The sequence below is a fragment of the Populus euphratica genome, unplaced genomic scaffold (assembly GCF_000495115.2).
Source record: "Populus euphratica unplaced genomic scaffold, PopEup_1.0 scaffold346.1, whole genome shotgun sequence".
Lineage (NCBI taxonomy): Eukaryota > Viridiplantae > Streptophyta > Magnoliopsida > Malpighiales > Salicaceae > Populus > Populus euphratica.
Window position 1 is genome coordinate 189,282 of NW_011500239.1, and position 11,653 is coordinate 200,934.

An 11,653-nucleotide genomic window follows, 5' to 3' on the forward strand; every position below is an offset into this window, starting at 1 on the left:
TAAATGACTAATCTTGATTTATGTTGTATAACACTTGGTACAACAAATGCTTGGCACTTTCATAGCCCATAATGTATGGTATAACCGACACCTGAGCTATGAAAGGAACTTGATTTGTTGTTAACATAAGTTATAATCATGAATGCTTGACGAGATTTACAAGTATTAGCATTAATCGAATAAGATGACTAATGTAATCATGTTAACAATATATAATCTGATTGGAACCTCCTTTGTGTGTGGTTTCCAATTCAATAATAAGAGTTTATACTATACTTGTTTGATATACCATTAGTGGAACCTCTAACCTTGACATTTGTTATTATTATTGTTTAATCCTTACATTAATATTCCATCTCCAAGTTCTCATCATCATCTTCTTCCTTAATCCTTACATTAATATTTCATCTCTAAGTTCTCATCATCATCATCTTCTTCTTCTTCTCTTTCTTTATTATTATTATTATTATTATTATTATTATTATTATTATTATTACTATTTTTGTTGTTTTATAATTGTTGTTTATAATTTGTACAATTAACCTCCCTGTGGTTCGACCCCGGTCTTGCCGGGTTATTTATTACTTCGACACTCCTGCACTTGGGAGAAGACATCAACCTTTTAGTCGTGTCATCTAGCTAAGTTTATTATGTGAAGGTGAGAAGGTTACACTAATGGTGTAAGAATAAGTATAGTGTAAACTTAATATGGACTTTAATGTTTGATACTAACATGTTTTATATTTGTTATCTTGTTCACTCTTTAATACTTTACTTGTTAAATGACTAATCTTGATTTATGTTGTATAACACTTGGTACAACAAATGCTTGGCACTTTCATAGCCCATAATGTATGGTATAACCGACACCTGAGCTATGAAAGGAACTTGATTTGTTGTTAACATCAGTTATAATCATGAATGCTTGACGAGATTTACAAGTATTAGCATTTATCGAATAAGATGACTAATGTAATCATGTTAACAATCTATAATCTGATTAAAACCTCCTTTGTGTGTGGTTTCTAATTGGATAATAAGAGTTTATATTATACTTGTTTGACATACCATTAGTGGAACCTCTAACCTTAATATTTGTTATTATCATTGTTTAATCTTTACATTAATATTACATTTCAAAGTTCTCATCATCTTCTTCTTCTTCTTCTTTTTCTTTATTACTACTACTACTACCTACTACTACTACTACTACTACTACTAGTATTATTATTATTATTATTATTATTATAAAACATGCTTTAGTTAAGGAGTTATTGATACTTCAAGTGCAAAATGATGATATAAAACCTTGATAAAAATGCACTTTTAAGTACTAATCACAAACCTATCATATAAATAAAAGGATTGATTGATGAGTTTAAGAACTAAAATTGAAGGATAAAAAGATGTCAAACTTAGAAAAGAGATGTTGATGTAGTCCAAACCGAAGCATTATTCAGTAATTGGGTCAGATATAAAGTTGTAGATCTCGAATTTATGTCTACTTTATATGGATGGAAAGGTAAGACATTGGCCTACAACTTTCATATTGTAGCAACAATAAAGAAGTCTGAATCTGTCCTCTAGCCAGAACACTATTCAGTGTTTAGCCCATATCTAAAGTTCTAGAAGTCCAAATGACCTCCATTTTTTTTCCTGAAAAGCTGAAATAATTTCCTACACCTTTCATGTTTCAAGTGGTTCCGATTCTGCGTTATCAATGATGTTTTGGGCAGACAAGAGAAGATAAGGATTGTCACCAAGTCAAGATTTGGCTACTCATTCATCAATTAGTCATCAAATCAATAGTTCCTAATTTTGGCCTATAAAAGAAGGCATTTTCCATGCATTTAGGCATCTTGGTTTTCAAATCAAGATCATGATTTTGCTTTCTCTCTTTGTGTTGCTTATGTTTTTCTTTCATTAATATCAAGTTTATGCCTTTCATTTCCTTTCCTTTCCTTTACTTAGTTAACTTTTATCTTATTTTGTTTATTTATTTTTCTTTTTTTCATTATGTTTAGGTAAGTTTATTATGTCAAGGTGAAAAGGTTATATTAATGGTGTAAGAATAAGTATAGTATAAACTTAACATGGACTTTAATGTTTGATACTAACATGTTTTATATTTGTTATCTTGTTCACTCTTTAATACTTTGCTTGTCAAATGTTATCTTGTTCACTCTTTAATACTTTACTTATTAAATGACTAATCTAGTTTATGTTGTATAACAGTTGGTGACACGATCATAAGATTGATGTCTTCTCCCAAGTGCAGGAGTGTCGAAGTAATAAATAACCCGGCAAGACCAAGATCAAATCACAGAGAGATTAATTGTATAAATTATAAATAACAATAATACAATAACAACAACAACAATAACAATAGTAACAATAATAATAATAATAATAATAATAATAGTAGCAGTAGGAAAGAAGAAGTTGATGAGAACTTTGAGATGAAAGATTAATATAAGGATTAAACAATGATAACAATAAATGTCAAGGTTAGAGGATACACTAATGGTATGTCAAGCAAGTATAGTATAAACTCTTATTATTCAATTAGAAACCACACATAAAGGAGGTTCCAATCATATTATAAATCATTAACATGATTACATTAGTCATCTTATTCGATTAATGCTAATAGTTGTAAATCTCCTCAAGCATTCATGATTATAACTTATGTTAACAACAAATCAAGTTTCTTTCATAACTCAGGTGTCAGTTATACCATACAATATAGGCTAGGAAAGTGTCAAACATTTGTTGTGCCAAGTGTTATACAACATAAATCTAGATTAGTCATTCAACAAGTGTCGCACCCTCGCGAGCAGAGTGCGGCGTCGCGACGATCCATCGATTGATTTCAGGGTCTTTTAGTTTTATTATTTTGTGTAAAAAGGAGTCGCCACCTAGTATTATGGTCACTAGAAAACCTAACTGGTCTTTCAGAGATTCTAAGGCAAGGGACTGGTTGCGTAAAGGGAAGGTGTTAGTACCCCTAGTATGCCCTACCTAAGGTAAGTTGCTTGGTGTTTGGTTTGTCTTATAATTGTTATGGTGTTGGTGTTTTCTAATCCCATCAGTTTTTTCTCGATTTGATTCTAACTAAATTTATTAAGAAAGAAATTCAAGGAGATTCAATGTGCTTTATAAGCTCATTTTTCCCTTGGTATTTCAAGAGTTTGCAACTCGTAAATCGCTAGGAGAAGGGATAAAAATTTAGAAATCTAGAGTGCTTTAAGAATCTATTTTTTTTTGTCTTAGTGTTTTATACTCTTAGGGCTCGTAAACCGTGGAGTTAAAAAAAAAATGTCCTCGATTATAATCAAGGCTTCTTTCAAGGATGTGTGTGGATTTATTATTTCTAGAAAATTATTTTGGATATTTACCACTCTAGGTTTCTTTATCCAAATATTAACAGTGAATAATAACAAATTATTCCCAACAATATTTTGGATATTCGTCCTTTAAGGATTTCTTTATCCAAACATTAGTGGTGAATAATAGATGAATTTTCCCCGAAATAAGATTTTTATATTTTTTGGAATATTGGCCAACACCCTTTGAAATTTTACAAACATGTTGTAAAATCCACAAATGCAAGAAAATAATTTTTATGTTTAAGAAATCCATGCGAAAACACATTTTCAAAACTTCCAATATTTTTTTCTTATAAAAAAAATTCAAAAAAACATGTTAGGATATTGGCCGTATGCAACACACAAGAAAACAAATTTTTGATATATATGTATGTTTGCCGCATTTGCGTCGAAAACCGGGTATTCTAAATATGAGATTGATATATATATATATTTTTTACAACATAAAAAATATTCAGACTTTAAAATAAATATTTCAAAAAATAAATCTTTTTCTCTTTTTTTTTTTTTAAAAAAAAGTAAGTAAATCCGGCTAGGTTACTTGCCCATGCAAGTGATCCGGCCGGACACAAAATAATGGGGGAGGGTTGCAGGCAAAGTTCAAAAAAAGCTGAAGAGACTGTTCAAGTGAATTAATTCACTTGAACAGTGCAAACACAACGAAAAAAAAAAAAAACAAAGCATGTAACAGGTAAGGAGAAAGCAGACCTGGAGACGAAAAAACTGCAATGGCGTTGCTCGGTCTGCATTCGTCCCTCTTCTTCTGTTCTATGTTGCATCTACTTCTAGCCTCTTTCTTTACTTTGCGTCTCCGACACTCTCCATTGATTCCTGCACTTTCTTTTCCCGTATCTGCAGATTTTACTTGCAAAAAAAAAAATAGAGAAAATCTTGTTTTTCTTGTCTTTCTTTTGCTGTCCCTCTCCGTTCCTCTCTTCCTCCTCTAAACTTGTCTAGAACAAACATTAATCATATCAAAAAGGGACCGATCCTGCCAAACCATATATAAAATTTGTTCAATGCAGGAAAGGCATGTTCAACGCTTCTTAGAGACACCAACAGTCTTTCCACGACAGCCAGTAGTCTTTGTGTGCTGCCTCCTGACACGAAGACCCCAGTAGTGCCTCAGACCACGGTGGTTCCTGATCTTCTTCAAACGCTCCAAATCATCTCTCAACTTCATGTCCAGTGCATTTGACACGACCTGAGAATACTTCCCGTCTTTGTAATCCTTCTGCCTTCGAAAATTCAGCATTGGTTCTTCTCATCCAGGGTGAGAAACATTCTTGCAGCATTACTGATGCGGCTCAGGGATGCCGTGTTCTCGAGAGAGCAGAGTGAGCGGAGACCAGCAAGGGTAAAAGGTCTATATTGATGACAGGGAGAGGGAACAGTGTGCGGCCAAAGAGAGAGACTCTGTTTTCTTTTTAAAATTAGGGGGTGGCTGCTTTGTTTTTAAAAAGATGAGAAGGGGGAGAGCTACGGCTTCTTTGCTAGAGAGGATAGGTTAGTTTTTCTTTGTGTTTTCCCTCTTTTCTGAAAAATGCCCCTCCTCTTCAGTATTTTTCCTCCTACCTTTAAGTCAGCATCCGAGGCTTCTATATAGCCCATACATGGCTTTATTTAGAAAACAAATATTACATTAACACTAGGGTGTAATATCGGGTGAGCAGAAATAGGAAACCAGAAAATTTGATTATGATTTTGTGATCAGTAGTGATTTGTTTCCTAGTTAGAGGATGGTGCGGTTCTTTTCTTTCCTTCCATAGAGCCAACTGCTCTATTTGAAATGAGGCAATAAAAACATAGTTTTCAGCTCCAATAATCAGACGTGATGAGAAAGGAAAACAGCAGAGAAAAAGCGAAAGAAATCAAATGGAGGGTGCAGCTGTAAAGTCTTATTTTCCTTATTCGGTGTGGTAAAAATCCTTCCATTTATGATGATCCAGCCCCCCTCTCCAGCTTTCCATATTCTTGTTCAATTAAATCCCTCATTTTAACACCTTTTGATTCAGTAATTGATCCAGAAAAAATCCTTCGAATCAGTCCCGCAAACTTGGGCTATATCCTTCCCGTGGCAAAACTTTCTGTCGTCACGTTAAATATTTAAATAGAAATATCTTGAGCTTTTGATATTGAAATCAAGTGACTCAAAAGCCGAAATTCATCTACACGTCTAGGACTAAAACTTTGATGAAGAAATCGAAGTGAGATAAAATCTTTTTACAGAACAGAAACTAGCAGTAATCTAGTTGGTGAAAAGGGATTTTCGGGTCTAACTCAAAAACTGACGAATGCTGAGAATCCTGGCATGACTAAGAGTATGAACTAAAAACAAAAATCACAAAAACTAAGCCAAAAATAGGAAAAAAAAATTTAGTGCGGACTCGGGTCAATATCCTTCTCGCGGCAGAATTCTCTACCTTGATGTTAGATATTCAAACAGGAATATCTTGAGCTTCTGATATCGAAATCAAGAGATTCAAAAGCCCAAAATCATCTATGCATCTAGGACTTTGATGAAGGAATTGAAGTGAGAAAAAATCATTTTATAGAACAGAAACTAGCAGTAATCTAGTTGGTCAAAAGGAATTTCCAAGTCTAACTCAAAAATTGACGAATGCCGGGAATCCTGACATGACTGAGAGTATGAACTAAGAAAAAAAATCATAAAAACAAAGCTAAAAATATAAATTTTTTAGTGCAGACTCAGGTCAATATCCTTCTCGCGGCAGAATTCTCTACCTTCATGTTAGATATTCAAACAGGAATATCTTGAGCTTCTGATATCGAAATCAAGCAATTCAAAAGCCCAAAATCATCTACGCGTCTAGGACTACAACTTTGATGAAGGAGTCGAAGTGAGATAAAATTATTTTAGAGAACAGAATCTGGCAGTAATCTAGTTGGTCAAAAAAGTTCTTAATCTGACAATGCTAAAGCATCTAAATCTGACTGAGAATCTGCCCTAAGAACAATGATCCCTAGGACCTAATAAAGGTATAGGTCAATTTTTGAACATGTCCTGAGTGACAGAATATAGCTAGGATGGTCAGATATCGTACGAAACCAAGTCAGAATCAGAGCCTAAGTTGGAACAAAAGAAAAAAAAAGTTGATAGTAGTAGAACCCCTTTTTTCATTTTTGTCAATTTTCTAGCAAACATGAGATACACCCACACTTGGTTCAAAATGGGTATACACCATCTCTAGCACGTGGGGTCCAAAATTTAGTAACAACAATAAGGAAAGTATTAAAGAGTGAACAAGATAACAAATACAAAACATGTTAGTATCAAACATTAAAGTCCATGTTAAGTTTACATTATACTTATTCTTACACCATTAGTGTAACCTTTTCACCTTGACATAATAAACTTAGCTAAACATAATGAAAGAAAGAAAAATAATAAACAAAATAAAAATATAAATAAGATAAAAGTTAACTAAGTAAAGGAAAAGAATTAAAAGGCATAAACTTGATATTAATGAAAGAAAACTTAAGCATTACAAAAATAGAAAGAGAGAAAGCTAGAGCATGATCTTGATTTGGAAACCAAGATGCCTAAATGCATGGCAAATGCCTCCTTTTATAGGCCAAAAGTGGGAACTATTGATTTGATGACTAATTGATGAGCAGGTGGCTAACTCTTGACTTAATAACAATTCTTATCTTCTTTTGTCTACGCAAAACATCATTGATAATATCGAACTGGAGGTTGTAGGAAATTATTTCAGCTTTCCAAAAAGAAAATGGACTTTACTTGGACTTCTAGAACTCCAGATATGGGTCAAACACTAAACAGTGCTTGAGCTGAAGGACATATTCAGACTTCTTTGTTGTTGCTATAATTTAGACTTGAAAATGGTCTTTTTAAATTTGGGCTCCATATGAGAGTTGTAGGCTTATGTGTTACCTTTCCATCCAAATAAAGTAGACCTAAATTCGAGATCTACAGCTCTAGATATGACCCAATTACCAAACAGTGTTCTGGTTTGAACTGCACCGACATCTATTTTCTAAGTTTGGCCATCTTTTTGTGCTTTCAATTTCAATTTTTAAATTCATTAATCAATCCTTTTATTTATGTGATAGGTCTACATTTAAAATGAACATTTACCATAAATTAAAGGTATCTTATATTATTAGATATATTATTATAAAACATGTTTTAGTTAAGGAGTTATTGATACTTCAAGGGCAAAATGATGATATAAAACCTTGATAAAAATACACTTTTAAGTATTAATCACTTGGTACAACAAATGCTTCGCACTTTCATAGCCCACACTGTATGGTATAACCAACACCTGAGTTATGAAAGGAACTTGATTTGTTATTAACATAAGTTATAATCATGAATGCCTGACGAGATTTATAAGTATTAGCATTAATCAAATAAGATAACTAACATAATCATGTTAACAATTTATAATCTGATTGGAACCTCCTTTGTGTGTAGTTTCCAATTGAATAATAAGAGTTTATACTATACTTGTTTAACATACCATTAGTGGATCCTCTAACCTTGACATTTGTTGTTATTATTATTTAATCCTTACGTTAATCTTCCATCTCAAAGTTCTCATCAACTTCTTCTTCTTCTTCTTTTTTCTTCTTCTATTATTATTAGTAGTAGTATTCTACTACTACTACTACTAGTATTATTATTATTATTACTATTATAAGTAGTATTATTAGTATTATTATTGTTGTTGTTATATTATTGTTGTTTATAATTTATACAATTAACCTTCTTGTGGTTCAACCATAGTCTTCGAGTTATTTATTACTTCGACACTTCTGCACTTGGGAGAAGATATCAATCTTTTGGTCGTGTCATGATGCTAGTGATTATGTTGTAGGTGCTGTTTTGAGATTAAAAAAAAGATAAGAAACCTTATGTGATTTACTATGCAAGTAAAACTTTAAATAGTGCTCAAATGAATTACACCACCACTAAAAAAGAATTACTTGTAGTAGTATTTGTATGTGAAAAATTTAGGTCTTATCTTATTGGCTCACCTGTTATTGTTTGTAGTGATCATACAACATTAAAATATCTTCTTTCTAAGAAAGATTCTAAGGCTAGATTGGTGCGATGGATTTTGTTACTTCAAGAATTTGATATCACAATCAAAGACAAGAAAGGCACCAAACATGCTGTCGCATATCATTTGTCAAGATTGATAATAGATTCAAAAATTGATATCACACCAATTGATGACTACTTTCCAGATGAATCTTTACTTTCTGTCTCTACAATGCCTTGGTTTGCTAATATTATTAATTTTCTTATTTCAGGACAATTGCCAGCTTACTAGAGTACCCAAGATAAAAGAAAGTTCTTGAACAAAGTGTAGAACTTTTATTAGATGACCCTTATTTATTCAAATATTGTCCTGATCAAATATTTTGAAGATGCATTCCTGACAATGAGGTAAATGGTGTTATTAAATTTTATCATTTTGAGGTATGTGGGGGACCATTTCTCATTAAGAATGACAACCGAAAAAATCTTATAATGTGGATTTTACTAGTCCATCATGTTCAAAGACTCATATGCATTCTGAGTGGATTTTACTGGTCCACCATGTTCAAGTACTCACATATATTTTACAACACTTATGAAAATTTTCAAAAGTTGGGATCTATTTCAAAACATCATATGATGCCTTTAAATTCTATTTTTGTCATTGAGATCTTTGACTATTAGGGTATAGATTTCATAGGTCCATTTCCTCCATCATTTGATTTCTTGTACATATTAGTCACAATAGATTGTGTTTCAAAATGGATATAGGCAATTCCAAATCAAAAAAATGATCACAAAACAACGATAAAGTTTTTGAAAGAAAATATTTTGAGTTGATTTGGAATCTCTCGAGCCATGATAAGTGATGATGGAACACATTTCTGCAACAAACCATTTGAGTCTTTAATGAAGAAATATGGAATCACACACAAAGTTGCCACCCCTTATCACCCTCAGACAAATGGATAAGTAGAGCTTGCTAATAGGGAGATCAAACAGATCTTGGAGAAAACAGTGAACCCTAATAGGAAAGACTAGTCTTTAAGACTTAATGATGCATTTTAGGCTTATTGAACTGCTTATAAAACATCATTGGGTATGTTATCTTATAGACTAGTCTATGAAAAACCTTGTCACTTACTTGTGGAACATGAACATAAAGTTTATTGGGCTATTAAAACTTTCAATTCAAATCTTGATGATGCTAGTAAACTGCAAAAATTACAAATAAATAAGCTTGAGGAAATAAGAAATGATGCATATAAAAATTCAAGAATTCATAAAGCAGGAATCAAAGAGTTTCATGACAAGAAAATATTGAGAAAAACATTCAATGTTGGTCAAAAAGTCTTGCTTTATAATTCTCGACTCCATTTATTTCCTGAAAAAATAAGATCAAGATGGAGCGGTCCTTTTATTGTGAAACATGTGTATCTATATGGGGCCTATGATATCAAGAATCCAAAGAATGTCAATGTTTTCAAGGTAAATGGACATCGTTTAAAAGTTTACTTTGATAATTTTTCAGTTGAAAATGACTCTATTGAATTAGGTGATCCTGTATATAAAGATTGATTTTTTTTCCTCACATTGTTTTTATATTTCTTTTGAGTGATTTTTGCTAGTTTCTCTCACCTCGGTCAAATGGCGGACAACGGTACTCCGTGACTTCAGTCGGTTCTTTAAGTTTCCCATAATAACTGATATCTGTGTATATATTTATGCAATTCTTTGAATCTCTTTTCCAATTCTTATTTGAAAATAGACACCACTTTTGAAAAATTAAAAAAGTATTTTCTTGCTATGCCTTAGAATGTGATTACAAAAATTTACTGTGTTAGATGGTGCAAGATTGAGGTTGTTAATGAACCATGGAATTCCTAAACATATTTGATGGCTGATTGAAGCAAATGTCTGATTGTTAGGTGAGTCTTCCAATTCTTTGATTTCATACATGCCTAGAACAGGTAAAAGCACTTTTGTAAAGAAATGTCGTGTAAAACGATTGAAAGTCTATCATCGATGTGCTAGTTGGACTTGTAAAGCACAATGTCGTTCTTTAGGAATGGTATCTATATACCGTGAAGATAAAATATAATTCATTAAGGATGGTCTGAGTAAGGAGTTTTTAGATAATCTTCTATTAATTCTTGAGACGCATCCTAGTGGAGATGTGCATCGTGCAATTCATGATTTATGGTCCTATTTTCATAAACAATATGATTAACTTAGTCTTGGAAATCTAACTAAAAAAAACCATGTTTGTTAGATTTTAGAAAACTGGATGGGAAACTTATCCCCGACCCATAGAGAGCATTTAAGTCATTCTTAGATGTAAAACCAAGGGAAGATATGAGCCACAATCATAGTTATGATTTTAGTCTTAGTTTTTAAAAATTTATGTCTTTTAGTTTTATTAATACAACATAATATTTGTGTTTTGTTGTTTCTTATATTTGTTTAAGTGTGTTTCAGGTTTGTTAGTAGTCGTTGTTTTAGGTGATGTCTTTTATACTTTATTTTTCTACTTTAAGACATTGAGGACAATGTTTCATTTTGGTTGGAGGGAGAGGGTAGTAGTTGATAAAAAATTCTTAACAAGGTCTATCATAATACTTCTTGAAATATTTAGGTTTACAAACTCTCGCATTGTTATCACTTAATTCTGCTCATATACTCATTTAACATGTATTCTTAAACCTTAATTTTCACATACACACTTTAACATATTATTGTGGGTTGCACATTGGATTATTATATTATTTATTTTCTTTTATTAAAGGTAACAACTAAAAGAAAGGGATAGTATATAATTTGAAAAAAAAAGAATGCAAAAAAACAAAAAAAAAAGAGCAAAAACAAAATGATTATAATAAAAATGTCAATATGTTTGGTTTTGTAGCCTCCCTAACCTAAGCAATTAAGTTTGAATGGGTGTTTTAACACCTAATACCCTAAAGTCAACTCACTTGGGAGCTATGAGCCCAATGCTTGTTACATGGATTGAGGAGAAAAGCTTAAGGGAATCAAAGATTGCAATATATACGTATCAATATCTGCAACTCGAGTTACTAAGCTTGTATGGGTGTCTCAACACCTAATGCCCTAAAACCAACTAGTCTAGGAGTTATTAGCTAAACTCGTTACATGGGTTAAAGATGCATTGTGTTTACTGTTAAATGTATATATATTAAAAAAATAAGAAAAAAAAGAGAAAAAAAATCTCAAT